Source organism: Eulemur rufifrons, unplaced genomic scaffold (assembly GCF_041146395.1).
Source record: "Eulemur rufifrons isolate Redbay unplaced genomic scaffold, OSU_ERuf_1 scaffold_34, whole genome shotgun sequence".
NCBI lineage: Eukaryota > Metazoa > Chordata > Mammalia > Primates > Lemuridae > Eulemur > Eulemur rufifrons.
The window spans coordinates 1431705-1448575 of NW_027182817.1; positions in this window are offsets into that span (position 1 = coordinate 1431705).

Sequence of the window (16871 nt, forward strand, 5' to 3'; positions counted from 1 at the left end):
GCAACTTTTCCAATCTAAGATTTTAGCAATGCTACAAATCCCCCGCCGAGAGTTCCTATACATAACTGTCCTCTTTTTCCAAGCTAGAGTTTAGGAAGCCTAGAAACCGTCCCCCCGTAGACGCTTTATGTGAACGTAAGCGTTCCTATATATGACTCTCGCCTTCCTCCGAACTAGAGCTTAGCAAGCCTACAAACCAACTCCCTATAATTGCTTTCTCTGAAAGAATGATATCGTTCCTATATAAGACTCTCGAACTTCTTCCAAACCAGAGTTTAACAAGCCATAAAAGCACTCCCCATAGATGCTTCCTCTAACTCAAAGCTAATATTCCTATATATGATTCAGCTTCTTCATCCAAACTAGAGTAAGGCAAGCCTACAAATCACACACCAATAGTTGCTTTCTATAAGTAAATGTAAGCATCCCTATATATGACTATAGTAATTCTTCCAAACTGGAGTTTAGCAAGCCTACAGACCCCAGGACTCCACTCCATAGTACCCTGGGCATTGGCGCCTGCCTGTCATGCAGGACATAGGGGCGGACGCTCATCTCAGACACTGCATTGGTGGATTGTAGGCTTTTTTAAGTTTTTGAATTGCAAAAGTCTGAGAATTGGAATTCGGTTTAGGGTAAGGTTAGGTGTTAGGGACTAGGATTAGGTTTAGGGGTTAGGGTTTTAGGTTAGAATTAGGGTTAGGATTACTGTTAGGGTTAGAGAATAGGATTATGTTTAGTGGTTGGGTTTAGGTTTAGGCTGAGAGGCAAGAGTAAGGGTCAGGGATTAGGGTTACTATTAGGAGTTAGATTCGGGGCTTACGAAGGGTTTGGTTTAGTGATAGGGTTCGGGCTTACGTTTAACGGTGTGTGTTAGGGCATGGGTCCTGTCTAACGTACGGGGCACTGTGGGTGTGGAGCAAGGCTGCGTCCCCACTTCATCGTACCCTGGGTGTTGGGCATCAACTGTCACGCAGGACAAAGGCAGAGGCTCATCTCACGCATGGTTAGGATTAAGGTTTGAGGTTAGGGTCAGGGTTGAGGGTTAGGGTGAGGGTTAACAGAGTCAGGGTAAGGGGGTTGGGATAGGGTTAGTGTTAAGGGTTACGGGTAGGTTTAGGGTTCAGGGTTAGAGTTAGCCTTAGGGCTTAAGGTTAGGATTAGGTGGTAGGTTAGATGTAGGGTTAGATCTAGGCGTTAGGGTAAGGGCTAGCGTTAGGGTTAAGAGATAGGTTAGGTTGAATGCTTAGGATTAGGATTAGGGTTTGGGGTTAAAGTAAGTGTTAGGGGTTAGGTTTAAGGATCCAAGGTTAGGGTTATTTTTAGCTGTAGTGTTAGGGTTAGGGATAAGGGATCTCATTAGCATTAAGGGTCTTCCATACTGTAGGGTTAAGGGTTATGCTTAGAGTTAAAGGTTAAGGTTAGGGTCAGTGTTAAGATTTAGGGTGAGGGTTAACGGTTAGGGTAAAGGTTAAGCGTTAGGGTTAGGGATTAGTGATTAGGGTTTTTGGTTAGTGTTAGGGTTAGCGGTTAGGAGTTAGTGTTTTATGAAGGGGTATGGTTAGAATTAGGATTGGGGTTAGAGTTAGGGTGAGGTATAGGGGTTAGGTTTAGGGGTTAGTTTTAGGGTAAAAGGATAAGATTAGGGCTACGGGTTGGGCTTAGTTTTAGGGTTAAAGTTTACTGCTAGGGTTAGGGATAGGGTTCAGGGTTAGCTTTAGGGGTTCTGGTTAGGGTTAGGTGTTAGGTTAGTGTCAGGGTTAGGTCTAGTCGTGAGGGTAAGGTTTAGGGTTAGCTTTAAGAGCTAGGGTTAGGTTTAATGGTTAGGATTAGGATTAGGGTTAAGGGTTAGGGTAAGGCTTAGGGGTTAGGGTGAAGGGTTAGGGTCAAGGGTTAGGGTTTTTGTTAGGCATAGCGTTGGGGTTAGAAGTAAGGGTTAATGTCAGTGTTAGGTTTGTAGGTAGGGTTACGGTTAGGGTTAGCGGTTTAGAAATAGGGTTAGGGATTAGGTGTCACAGTGATGACTAGGAGATAGGGTTAGAATTATGGGATAGGGGTTGTTCTCAGGAAATGGGTTATGCATTAACGTTAGGATAAGAGGTGAAAGTTAGGCGCACGGTGAGGTTTACGTGTTAAGGGGAGAAATAGGAACAGGGTTGGGTGTTATGTTCAGGGTTAGGGTTATCTGTTAAAGGTATTGTTTATGCTTAGCGCCCGGGCCCTGTCTGCAGTAGGCGGGCGGGGGGAGTTTAGGGGGCTGGGATTGTACCCGGGAACCCACTCTATCATACTCTGGGTATGGGCCCGTGGGTTTCATGCAGGACACAGTGGTAGAGCCTCCTTTCACACATGGCATGGGAGGATTGCAGGCTTTCTAAACTCTAAGAAAGCAAGAAGTCTGAGAATTAGATTTTGGGTTAGGATTCTGGTTAGGGTTAAGGATGAAGTTTAGTGTTAGGGTGAGGGCTTAGGGTTAGGGAATAGGGTTAGGGTTAAAGGTTACTCTTAGGTTTAACAGTTACACTTTGGTTTAGGGTTGAGGTTTACGGTTAGGGTTAAGATGAGGGTTAGGGTTTGGTACAGGGTTAGGGTTAAGTGTTAGGTTTAGAGTTGAAGATTAGGATTAGGGTTAGGATTAAAGGTTAGCGTGAGAGTTAACGCTTAGGGTTAAGGTTAAGAGTTAGGGTTTAGGGTTAGGGTTAGGGTTAGGGTTAGTTTTAGGGTTAGAGTTATGTGCTATGGTTTGCGTTAGAGGTTAGGGTTAGGTTTACTGGTCACGGTTAGGGTTACATTTAGGGTTTAGCATTAGGGTTAGGGTTAGGGTTAGGGTTGAGGGATAGGATTAGGGTTAAGTGTTGTGCTTAGGGTTAGGGTTTAGTGTTAGGGTTATCATTAAGGATTAGGGTTAGGGTCAGGGTTAAATGCTTGGGTGCGGGTAATGGTTAGGGTCAGGGTTAAGGTTCACGGATAGGGTTAGTGTTAAGGGTTACGGGTAGGTTTAGGGTTCAGGGTTAGTGTTAGCATTAGGGCTTAAGGTTAGGATTAGGCGGTAGGTTAGATGTAGGGTTAGATCTAGGCGTTAGGGTAAGGGCTAGCGTTAGGGTTAAGAGATAGGGTTAGGTTTAATGCTTAGGATTAGGGTTAGGGTTTGGGGTTAAAGTAAGTGTTAGGGGTTAGGTTTAAGGATCCAAGGTTAGGGTTATTTTTAGCTGTAGTGTTAGGGTTAGGGATAAGGGATCCCATTAGCATTAAGGGTCTTCCTTACTGTAGGGTTAAGGGTTAGGCTTAGAGTTAAAGGTTAAGGTTAGGGTCAGTGTTAAGATTTAGGGTGAGGTTTAACGGTTAGGGTAAAGGTTAAGCGTTAGGGTTAGGGATTAGTGATTAGGGTTTTTGGTTAGTGTTAGGGTTAGCGGTTAGGAGTTAGTGTTTTATGAAGGGGTATGGTTAGAATTAGGATTGGGGTTAGAGTTAGGGTGATGTATAGGGGTTAGGTTTAGGGGTTAGTTTTAGGGTAAAAGGATAGGATTAGGGCTACGGGTTGGGCTTAGTTTTAGGGTTAAAGTTTACTGCTAGGGTTAGGGATAGGGTTCAGGGTTAGCTTTAGGGGTTCTGGTTAGGGTTAGGTGTTAGGTTAGTGTCAGGGTTAGGTCTAGTCGTGAGGGTAAGGTTTAGGGTTAGCTTTAAGAGCTAGGGTTAGGTTTAATGGTTAGGATTAGGATTAGGGTTAAGGGTTAGGGTAAGGCTTAGGGGTTAGGGTGAAGGGTTAGGGTCAAGGGTTAGGGTTTTTGTTAGGCATAGCGTTGGGGTTAGAAGTAAGAGTTACTGTCAGTTTTAGGGTTGTAGGTAGGGTTACGGTTAGGGTTAGTGGTTTAGAATTAGGGTTAGGGATTAGGTGTCACAGTGATGACTAGGAGATAGGGTTAGAATTATGGGATAGGGGTTGTTCTCAGGAAATGGGTTATGCATTAACGTTAGGACAAGAGGTTAATGGTAGGCGCATGGTGAGGTTTACGTGTTAGGGGGAGAAATAGGAAAAGGGTTGGGTGTTATGTTCAGGGTTAGGGTTATCTGTTAAAGGTATTGTTTATGCTTAGCGCACGGGCCCGGTCTGCATTAGGCGGGCGGGGGGAGTTTAAGGGGCTGGGATTGTACCCGGGAACCCACTCTATCATACTCTGGGTATGGGCCCGTGGGTTTCATGCAGGACACAGTGGTAGAGCCTCCTTTCACGCATGGCATGGGAGGATTGCAGGCTTTCTAAACTCTAAGAAAGCAAGAAGTCTGAGAATTAGATTTAGGGTTAGGATTCTGTTTAGGGTTTAGGATGAAGTTTAGTGTTAGGGTGAGGGTTTCGGGTTAGGGATTAGGGTTAGGGTTAAAGGTTACTCTTAGGTTTAATGGTTACACTTTGGTTTAGGGTTGAGGTTTACGGTTAGGGTTAAGATGAGGGGTTAGGGTTTGGTACAGGGTTAGGGTTAAGTGTTAGGTTTAGGGTTGAAGATTAGGATTAGGGTTAGGATTAAAGATTAGCGTGAAAGTTAACGCTGAGGGTTAAGGTTAAGAGTTAGGGTTTAGGGTTAGGGTTAGGGTTAGTTTTAGGGTTAGAGTTATGTGCTATGTTTTGTGTTAGAGGTTAGGGTTAGGTTTACTGGTCACGGTTAGGGTTACGTTTAGGGTTTAGCATTAGGGTTCGTGTTAGGGTTAAGGGATAGGATTAGGGTTAAGTGTTGGGCTTTGGGTTAGGGTTTAGTGTTAGGGTTAGCATTAAGGATTAGGGTTAGGGTCAGGGTTAAATGCTTGGGTGCGGGTAATGGTTAGGGTAAGGGTTTAGGTTCACGGATAGGGTTAGTGTTAAGGGTTACGGGTAGGTTTAGGGTTCAGGGTTAGTGTTAGCATTAGGGCTTAAGGTTAGGATTAGGCGGTAGGTTAGATTTAGGGTTAGATCTAGGCGTTAGGGTAAGGGCTAGCGTTAGGGTTAAGAGATAGGGTTAGGTTTAATGCTTAGGATTAGGGTTAGGGTTTGGGGTTAAAGTAAGTGTTAGGGGTTAGGTTTAAGGTTCCAAGGTTAGGGTTATTTTTAGCTGTAGTGTTAGGGTTAGGGATAAGGGATCCCATTAGCATTAAGGGTCTTCCTTACTGTAGGGTTAAGGGTTAGGCTTAGAGTTAAAGGTTAAGGTTAGGGTCAGTGTTAAGATTTAGGGTGAGGGTTAACGGTTAGGGTAAACGTTAAGCGTTAGGGTTAGGGATTAGTGATTAGGGTTTTTGGTTAGTTTTAGGGTTAGCAGTTAGGAGTTAGTGTTTTATCAAGGGGTATGGTTAGAATTAGGATTGGGGTTAGAGTTAGGGTGAGGTATAGGGGTTAGGTTTAGGGGTTAGTTTTAGGGTAAAAGGATAGGATTAGGGTTACGGGTTGGGCTTAGGTTTAGGGTTAAAGTTTACTGCTAGGGTTAGGGATAGGGTTCAGGGTTAGGTTTAGGGGTTCTGGTTAGGATTAGGTGTTAGGTTAGTGTCAGGGTTAGGTGTAGTCGTGAGTGTAAGATTTAGGGTTAGCTTTAAGAGCTAGGGTTAGGTTTAATGGTTAGGATTAGGATTAGGGTTAAGGGTTAGGGTAAGGCTTAGGGGTTAGGGTGAAGGGTTAGGGTCAAGGGTTAGGGTTTTTGTTAGGCATAGCGTTGGGGTTAGAAGTAAGGGTTACTGTCAGTGTTAGGGTTGTAGGCAGGGTTACGGTTAGGGTTAGCGGTTTAGAATTAGGGTTAGGTATTAGGTGTCACAGTGATGACTAGGAGATAGGGTTAGAATTATGGGATAGGGGTTGTTCTCAGGAAATGGGTTATGCATTAACGTTAGGATAAGAGGTTAAAGTTAGGCGCACGGTGAGGTTTACGTGTTAAGGGAAGAAATAAGAACAGGGTTCGGTGTTATGTTCAGGGTTAGGGTTATCTGTTAAAGGTATTGTTTATGCTTAGCGCACGGGCCCTGTCTGCATTAGGCGGGCGGGGGGAGTTTAGGGGTCTGGGATTGTACCCGAAAACCCACTCTATCATACTCTGGGTATGGGCCCGTGGGTTTCATGCAGGACACAGTGGTAGAGCCTCCTTTCACGCATGGCATGGGAGGATTGCAGGATTTCTAAACTCTAAGAAAGCAAGAAGTCTGAGAATTAGATTTAGGGTTAGGATTATGGTTAGGGTTAAGGATGAAGTTTAGTGTTAGGGTGAGCGCTTAGGGTAAGAGAATAGGGTTAGGGTTAAAGGTTACTCTTAGGTTTAACGGTTACACTTTGGTTTAGGGTTGAGGTTTATGGTTAGGGTTAAGATGAGGGGTTAGGGTTTGGTACAGGGTTAGGGTTAAGTGTTAGGTTTAGGGTTGAAGATTAGGATTAGGGTTTGGATTAAAGGTTAGCGTGAGAGTTAACGCTTAGGGTTAAGGTTAAGAGTTAGGGTTTAGGTTTAGGGTTAGGGTTAGTTTTAGGGTTAGATTTATGTGCTATGGTTTGTGTTAGAGGTTAGGGTTAGGTTTACTGGTCACGGTTAGAGTTACGTTTAGGGGGTAGCATTAGGGTTAGGGTTAGGGTTAGGGTTAAGGTGTAGGATTAGGGATAAGTGTTGGGCTTAGGGTTAGGGTTTATTGTTAGGGTTAGCATTAAGGGTTAGGGTTAGGGTCAGGGTTAAATGCTTGGGTGCGGGTAATGGTTAGGGTCAGGGTTTAGGTTCACGGATAGGGTTAGTGTTAAGGGTTACGGGTAGGTTTGGGTTCAGGGTTAGTGTTAGCATTAGGCCTTAAGGTTAGGTTTAGGCGGTAGTTTAGATTTAGGGTTAGATCTAGGCGTTAGGGTAAGGGCTAGCGTTAGGGTTAAGAGATAGGGTTAGGTTTAATGCTTAGGATTAGGGTTAGGGTTTGGGGTTAAAGTAAGTGTTAGGGGTTAGGTTTAAGGATCCAAGGTTAGGGTTATTTTTAGCTGTAGTGTTAGGGTTAGGGATAAGGGATCCCATTAGCATTAAGGGTCTTCCTTACTGTAGGGTTAAGAGTTAGGCTTAGAGTTAAAGGTTAAGGTTACGGTCAGTGTTAAGATTTAGGGTGAGGGTTAACGGTTAGGGTAAAGGTTAAGCATTAGGGTTAGGGATTAGTGATTGGGGTTTTTGGTTAGTGTTAGGTTAGTGGTTAGGACTTAGTGTTTTATGAAGGGGTATGGTTAGAATTAGGATTGGGGTTAGAGTTAGGGTGAGGTATAGGGGTTAGGTTTAGGGGTTAGTTTTAGGGTAAAAGGATAGGATTAGGGTTACGGGTTGGGCTTAGGTTTAGGGTTAAAGTTTACTGCTAGGGTTAGGGATAGGGTTCAGGGTTAGCTTTAGGGGTTCTGGTTAGGGTTAAACGCTGAACACCTGCAAATAATTTTCAACGTAGTGGTTAATTGAAAAGCTCTGCGGCATACTTCTTGGAACAAGCCAGTTACCTGTTCCCACGCAAAGAGGAGTATATAGAACCATGGTGGATTTCCAGCTCACGAAGTAAAGGATTCTTAAAGGAACGGGATTACTATGCGCATTCTGTTTAATTCTCTGAAACAGATCGGCAGTTTTCACCTGCCATACTAATACCCAATTCTCCTCTCTGGGGATAATAAAAACAAACCAGCGAACTTTCAAGGGCCTGACCAACACATCCACACCGACCCCACAGGAAAAAAAAAAAAAACACCGTAGCCTCCAGCTACTAACTATAATGCTAACTTGCAAAATTTTCCTGCATTTTTAAACAATGGAAAAATGATGGTGAGATGACACTTAGAAGAATGGCTTCTTGTCTGTCTCCACTAACAAAAATAGGCAACACCAAGTCAGCTACTCCTCAGCATAGTTATGTCCATCGCAGCCTTCTTGGGTTTCAGGAGGCACAAACAAACGTTATCACAATTATGGTGAAACGCTGAACACCTGCAAATAATTTTCAACGTAGTGGTTAATTGAAAACCTCTGTGGCATACTTCTTGGAACAAGCCAGTTACCTGTTCCCACGCAAAGAGGAGTACATAGAACCATGGTGGATTTCCAGCTGATGAAGTAAAGGATTATTAAAGGAACGGGATGACCATGGGGATCATCGTTAATTCTCTGAAACAGAATCCGCCCTTATCACCTGCCAAACACATGCCCACTTCACCTCTCTGGGGATAATAAAAACTAACCAGCGAACTGACAGAGGGCCTGACCCCCCCATCCACATCGACCGCACACACACATAAAAAAAACCGTACCCTCCAGCTACTAATTATAATGCTAACTTGCAAAATTTCCCTGCATTTTAAAACAATGGAAAAATGGTGGTGGGATGATACTTAGAAGAATGGCTTCTTGTCTGTCTCCACTAATAAAAATAGGCAACACCAAGTCAGCTACTCCTCAGCATAGTTATGTCCGTTGCAGCCTTCTTGGGTTTCAGGAGGCACATACAAACATTATCAAAATTATGGTGAAACGCTGAAAACCTGCAAATAATTTTCAACGTACTGGTTAATTTGAAAACTCTCCAGCATACTTCTTGGAACAAGCCAGGTACCTGTGCCCACGCATAGAGGAGTATATAGAAACATGGTGGAATCCCAGCTGATGAAGCAAAGGATTCTTAAAGGAATGAGATGACCATGCGGATCCTGTTTAACTCTCTGAAACAGAATCCGCCCTTTTCACCTGCCAAACACATGCCCACATCTCCTCTCTGGGGATAATAAAAACAAACCAGTGAATTGACAGATGGCCTGACCAACCGATCCACACTGACACCACAAAAAAAAAAAAAAAAAGTACCCTCCAGCTACTAATTAAAAGGATAACTTTCAAAATTTCCCTTCATTTTTAAACAATTTAAAAATGATGGTGGGGTGATACTTAGAAGAATGGGTTCTTGTCAGTCTCCACTAAGAAAAATAGGCAACACGAAGTCAGCTACGCCTCAGCATACTTATGTCCGTGGCAGCCATATTGGGTTTCAGGAGACACATACAAACGTTATAAGAATTATGGTGAAACGCTGAAAACCTGCAAATAATTTTCAACGTAGTGGTTAATTGAAAAGCTCTGCGGCATACTTTTTGGAACAAGCCAGTTACCTGTGCCCACACATAGAGGAGTATATAGAACCATGGTGGATTCCCAGCTTATGAAGCAAAAGTTTCCTAAAGGAACCGGATTACCATGCGGATCCTGTTTCATTCTCTGAAACAGAATCCGAACTTTTCACCTGCCAAACACATGCCGACTTCTCCTCTCTGGGGATAATAAAAACTAACCAGCGAACTGACAGAGGGCCTGACCCGCCCATCTACATCGACCACACACAAAAAAAAACCGTACCCTCCAGCTACTAATTATAATGCTAACTTGCAAAATTTCCCTGCCTTTTAAAACAATGGAAAAATGGTGGAGGGATGATACTTAGAAGAATGGCTTCTTGTCTGTCTCCACTAACAAAAATAGGCAACACCAAGTCAGCTACTCCTCAGTATAGTTATGTCCGTCGCAGCCTTCTTGGGTTTCAGGAGGCACATACAAACGTTATCACAATTATGGTGAAACGCTGAACACCTGCAAATAATTTTCAACGTAGTGGTTAATTTGAAAATTCTCCAGCATAGTTCTTGGAACAAGCCAGGTACCTGTGCCCACGCATAGAGAAGTATATAGAAACATGTTGGAATCCCAGCTGATGAAGCAAAGGATTCTTAAAGGAATGAGATGACCATGCGAATCCTGTTTAATTTTCTGAAACACAATCCGCACTTTTCACCTGCCAAACACATGCCCAACTCTTCTCTGGGGATAATAAAAACCAACCAGCGATCTGACAGAGGGCCTGAACACCCATCCTGACCGACCCCACAAAAAAAAAGTACCCTCCAGCTACTAATTTTAATGCCAATTTGCAAAATTTCCCTGCATTTTTAAACAATGGAGAAATGATGGTGGGATGATACTTAGAAGAATGGCTTCTTGTCAGTCTCCACTGACAAAAATAGGCAACACCAAGTCAGCTACGCCTCAGCATAGTTATGTCCGTAGCAGCCATATTTGGTTTCAGTAGGCACATACACACGTTATCACAATTATGGTGAAACGATGAAAACCTGCAAAGGATTTTCAACATACTGGTTAATTGAAAAGCTCTGAGGCATACTTCTTGGAACAAGCCAGTTTCCTGTGCCCACGCATAGAGAAGTATATAGAACCATGGTGGATTCCCTGCTCATGAAGCAAAGGATTCTTAAAGGAACGGGATTACCATGCGGATACTGTTTAATTCTCTGAAACAGATCCGCAGTTTTCACCTGCCATACTAATACCCACTTCTCCTCTCTGGGGATAATGAAAACAAACCAGCGAACTGACAGAGGGCCTGACCAACACATCCAACAGACCCCACAGAAAAAAACAAAAAACACCGTAGCCTCCAGCTACTAATTATAATGCTAACTTGCAAAATTTTCCTGCATTTTTAAACAATGGAAAAATGATGGTGAGATGATACTTAGAAGAATGGATTCTTGTCAGTCTCCACTAACAAAAATAGGCAACACCAAGTCAGCTACTCCTCAGCATAGTTATGTCCGTCGCAGCCTTCTTGGGTTTCAGGAGGCACAAACAAACGTTATCACAATTATGGTGAAACGCTGAACACCTGCAAATAATTTTCAACGTAGTGGTTAATTGAAAAGCTCTGCGGCATACTTCTTGGAACAAGCCAGTTACCTGTTCCCACGCAAAGAGGAGTATATAGAACCATGGTGGATTTCCAGCTGATGAAGTAAAGGATTATTAAAGGAACGGGATGACCATGGAGATCATCGTTAATTCTCTGAAACAGAATCCGCCCTTTTCACCTGCCAAACACATGCCCACTTCTCCTCTCTGGGGATAATAAAAACTAACCAGTGAACTGACAGAGGGCCTGACCCCCCATCCACATCGACCACACACACAAAAAAACCGTACCCTCTAGCTATTAATTATAATGCTAACTAGCAAAATTTCCCTGCATTTTAAAACAATGGAAAAATGGTGGTGGGATGATACTTAGAAGAATGGCTTCTTGTCTGTCTCCACTAAGAAAAATAGGCAACACCAAGTCAGCTACTCCTCAGCATAGTTATGTCCGTCGTAGCCTTCTTGGGTTTCAGTTGGCACATACAAACGTTATCAAAATTATGGTGAAACGCTGAAAACCTGCAAATAATTTTCAACGTACTGGTTAATTTGAAAACTCTCCAGCATACTTCTTGGAACAAGCCAGGTACCTGTGCCCACGCATAGAGGAGTATATAGAAACATGGTGGAATCCCAGCTGATGAAGCAAAGGATTCTTAAAGGAATGAGATGACCATGCGGATCCTGTTTAATTCTCTGAAACAGAATCCGCACTTTTCACCTGTCAAACACATGCCCACTTCCCCTCTCTGGGGATAATAAAAACAAACCAGTGAATTGACAGATGGCCTGACCAACCCATCCACACTGATCCCACAAAAAAAAAAAAAAAGTACCCTCCAGCTACTAATTATAATGATAACTTGCAAAATTTCCCTGCTTTTTAAACAGTGGAAAAATGATGGTGGGATGATACATAGAAGAATGGCTTCTTGTCAGTCTCCACTAACAAAAATAGGCAACACGAAGTCAGCTACGCCTCAGCATACTTATGTCCGTGACAGCCATATTGGGTTTCAGGAGACACATACAAACGTTGTAAAAATTATCGTGAAACGCTGAAAACCTGCAAATAATTATCAACGTACTGCTTAATTGAAAAGCAATGCGGCATACTTCTTGGAACAAGCCAGTTACCTGTGCCCACACATAGAGGAGTTTATAGAACCATGGTGGATTCCCAGCTGATGAAGCAAAAGTTTCCTAAAGGAACGGGATGAGCATGCGGATGCTGTTTCATTCTCTGAAACAGAATCCGCACTTTTCCCCTGCCAAACACATGCCCACTTCTCCTCTCTGGGGATAATAAAAACAAACCAGCGATCTGACAGAGGGCCTGAATACACATGCTGACCGACCCCACAAAAAGAAAGTACCCTCCAGCTATTAATTATAATGCCAATTTGCAAAATTTCCCTGCATTTTTAAACAATGGAGAAATGACGGTGGGATGATACTTAGAAGAATGGCTTCTTCTCAGTCTCCACTGACAAAAATAGGCAACCCCATGTCAGCTACGCCTCGGCATAGTTATGTCCGTAGCAGCCATATTTGGATTCAGTAGGCACATACACACGTTATCACAATTATGGTGAAACGGTGAAAACCTGCAAAGGATTTTCAACATACTGGTTAATTGAAAAGCTCTGAGGCATACTTCTTGGAACAAGCCAGTTTCCTGTGCCCACGCATAGAGAAGTATAGAGAACCATGGTGGATTCCCAGCTCATGAAGCAAAGGATTCTTAAAGGAACGGGATTACCATGCGGATCCTGTTTAATTCTCTGAAACAGATCCGCAGTTTTCACCTGCCATACTAATACCCACTTCTCCTCTCTGGGGATAATAAAAACAAACCAGCGAACTGACAGAGGGCCTGACCAACACATCCACACCGACCCCACAGGAAAAAAAAAAAAAAACACCGTAGCCTCCAGCTACTAATTATAATGCTAACTTGCAAAATTTTCCTGCATTTTTAAACAATGGAAAAATGATGGTGAGATGATACTTGGAAGAATGGATTCTTGTCAGTCTCCACTAACAAAAATAGGCAAAACCAAGTCAGCTACCCCTCAGCATCGTTATGTTCGTGGCAGCCATCTTGGGTTTCAGGAGGCACAAACAAACGTTATCACAATTATGGTGAAACGCTGAACACGTACAAATAATTTTCAACGTACTGGTTAATTGAAAAGCTCCGCTGCATACTTCTTGGAACAAGGCAGTTACCTGTTCCGACGCAAAGAGGAGTATACAGAACCATGTTGGATTTCCAGCTGATGAAGTAAAGGATTATTAAAGGAACGGGATGACCATGGGGATCATCGTTAATTCTCTGAAACAGAATCTGCCCTTTTCCCTGCCAAACACATGCCCACTTCTCCTCTCTGGGGATAATAAAAACTAACCAGCGAACTGACAGAGGGCCTTACCCCCCCCATCCACATCGACCACACACACAAAAAAAACCGTACCCTCCAGCTACTAATTATAATGCTAACTTGCAAAATTTCCCTGCATTTTAAAACAATGGAAAAATGGTGGTGGGATGATACTTAGAAGAATGGCTTCTTGTCAGTCTCCACTAACAAAAGTAGGCAACACCAAGTCAGCTATTCCTCAGCATAGTTATGACCGTCGCAGCCTTCTTGGGTTTCAGGAGGCACAAACAAACGTTATCACAATTATGGTGAAACGCTGAACACGTGCAAATAATATTCAACGTAGTGGTTAATTGAAAAGCTCTGCGGCATACTTCTTGGAACAAGCCAGTTACCTGTTCCCACGCAAAGAGGAGTATATAGAACCATGGTGGATTTCCAGCTGATGAAGTAAAGGATTATTAAAGGAACGGGTTGACCATGGAGATCATCATTAATTCTCTGAAACAGAATCCGCCCTTTTCACCTACCAAACACATGCCCACTTCTCCTCTCTGGGGATAATAAAAATTAACCAGCGAACTGACAGAGGGCCTGACCCCCCCATCCACATCGACCACACACACACAAAAAAACCGTACCCTCCAGCTACTAATTATAATGCTAACTTGCAAAATTTCCCTGCATTTTAAAACAATGGAAAAATGGTGGTGGGATGATACTTAGAAGAATGGCTTCTTGTCAGTCTCCACTAACAAAAATAGGCAACACCAAGTCAGCTACTCCTCAGCATAGTTATGTCCCTCGCAGCCTTCTTGGGTTTCAGGAGGCACAAACAAACGTTATCACAATTATGGTGAAACGCTGAACACCTGCAAATAATTTTGAACGTAGTGGTTAATTGAAAAGCTCTGCGGCATACTTCTTGGAACAAGCCAGTTACCTGTTCCCACGCAAAGAGGAGTATATAGAACCATGGTGGATTTCCAGCTGATGAAGTAAAGGATTATTAAAGGAACGGGATGACCAGGGAATCATCGTTAATTCTCTGAAACAGAATCCGCCCTTTTCACCTACCAAACACATGCCCACTACTCTTCTCTGGGGATAATAAAAACAAACCAGCGATCTGACAGAGGGCCTGAACACCCATCCTGACCGACCCCACAAAAAAAACCGTACCCTCCAGCTACTAATTATAATGCCAATTTGCAAAATTTCCCTGCATTTTTAAACAACGGTGAAATGATGGTGGGATGATACTTAGAAGAATGGCTTCTTGTCAGTCTCCACTGACAAAAATAGGCAACACCAAGTCAGCTACGCCTCGGCATAGTTATGTCCGTAGCAGCCATATTTGGTTTCAGTAGGCACATACACACTTTATGACAATTATGGTGAAACGCTGAAAACCTGCAAAGGATTTTCAACATACTGGTTAATTGAAAAGCTCTGAGGCATACTTCTTGGAACAAGCCAGTTTTCTGTGCCCTCGCATAAAGAAGTATATAGAACAATGGTGGATTCCCAGCTCATGAAGCAAAGGATTCTTAAAGGAACGGGATTACCATGCGGATCCTGTTTAATTCTCTGAAACAGATCCGCAGGTGTCACCTGCCATACTAATACCCACTTCTCCTCTCTGGGGATAATAAAAACAAATCAGCGAACTGACAGAGGGCCTGACCAACATATCCACACCGACCCCACAGGAGAAAAAAAAAAAAACACCGTAGCCTCCAGCTACTAATTATAATGCTAACTTGCAAAATTTTCCTGCATTTTTAAACAATGGAAAGATGATACTTAGAAGAATGGATTCTTGTCAGTCTCCACTAACAAAAATAGGCAAAACCAAGTCAGCTACGCCTCAGCATAGTTATGTCCGTCGCAGCCTTCTTGGGTTTCAGGAGGCACAAACAAACGTTATCACAATTATGGTGAAACGCTGAACACCTGCAAATAATTTTCAACTTAGTGGTTAATTGAAAAGCTCTGCGGCATACTTCTTGGAACAAGCCAGTTACCTGTTCCCACGCAAAGAGGAGTATATAGAACCATGGTGGATTTCCAGCTGATGAAGTAAAGGATTATTAAATGAACGGGATGACCATGGGGATCATCGTTAATTCTCTGAAACAGAATCTGCCCTTTTCCCTGCCAAACACATGCCCACTTCTCCTCTCTGGGGATAATAAAAACTAACCAGCGAACTGACAGAGGGCCTTACCCCACCATCCACATCGACCACACACACACAAAAAAAAGTACCCTCCAGCTACTAATTATAATGCTAACTTGCAAAATTTCCCTGCATTTTAAAACAATGGAAAAATGGTGGTGGGATGATACTTAGAAGAATGGCTTCTTGTCAGTCTCCACTAACAAAAATAGGCAACACCAAGTCAGCTGCTCCTCAGCATAGTTATGTCCGTCGCAGCCTTCTTGGGTTTCAGGAGGCACAAAGAAACGTTATCACAATTATGGTGAAACGCTGAAAACCTGCAAATAATTTTCAACGTAGTGGTTAATTGAAAAGCTCTGCGGCATACTTCTTGGAACAAGCCACTTACCTGTTCCCACGCAAAGAGGAGTATATAGAACCATGGTGGATTTCCAGCTGATGAAGTAAAGCATTATTAAAGGAACGCGATGACCAGGGCATCATCGTTAATTCTCTGAAACAGAATCCGCCCTTTTCACTTGCCAAACACATGTCCACTTCTCCTCTCTGGGGATAATAAAAACTAACCAGCGAACTGACAGAGGGCCTGAACCCCCCATCCACATCGACCACACAAAAAAAGAAAAACCGTACCCTCCAGCTACTAATTATAATGCTAACTTGTAAAATTTCCCTGCATTTTAAAACAATGGAAAACTGGTGGTGGGATGATACTTAGAAGAATGGCTTCTTGTCTGTCTCCACTAACAAAAATAGGCAACACCAAGTCAGCTATTCCTCAGCATAGTTATGTCCGTCGCAGCCTTCTTGGGTTTCAGGAGGCACATACAAACGTTATCAAAATTATGGTGAAACGCTGAAAACCTGCAAATAATTTTCAACGTACTGGTTAATTTGAAAACTCTCCAGCATACTTCTTGGAACAAGCCAGGTACCTGTGCCCACGCATAGAGGAGTATATAGAAACATGGTGGAATCCCAGCTGATGAAGCAAAGGATTCTTAAAGGAATGAGATGACCATGCGGATCCTGTTTAATTCTCTGAAACAGAATCCGCACTTTTCACCTTCCAAACGCATGCCCACTACTCTTCTCTGGGGATAATAAAAACAAACCAGCGATCTGACAGAGGGCCTGAACACCCATCCTGACCGACCCCACAAAAAAAACCGTACCCTCCAGCTACTAATTATAATGCCAATTTGCAAAATTTCCCTGCATTTTTAAACAATGGAGAAATGATGGTGGGATGATACTTAGAAGAATGGCTTCTTGTCAGTCTCCACTGACAAAAATAGGCAACACCAAGTCAGCTACGCCTCGGCATAGTTATGTCCGTAGCAGCCATATTTGGTTTCAGTAGGCACATACACACGTTATGACAATTATGGTGAAACGCTGAAAAACTGCAAAGGATTTTCAACATACTGGTTAATTTAAAAGCTCTGAGGCATACTTCTTGGAACTAGCCAGTTTCCTGTGCCCTCGCATAAAGAAGTATATAGAACCATGGTGGATTCCCAGCTCATGAAGCAAAGGATTCTTAAAGGAACGGGATTACCATGCGGATCCTGTTTAATTCTCTGAAACAGATCCGCAGTTTTC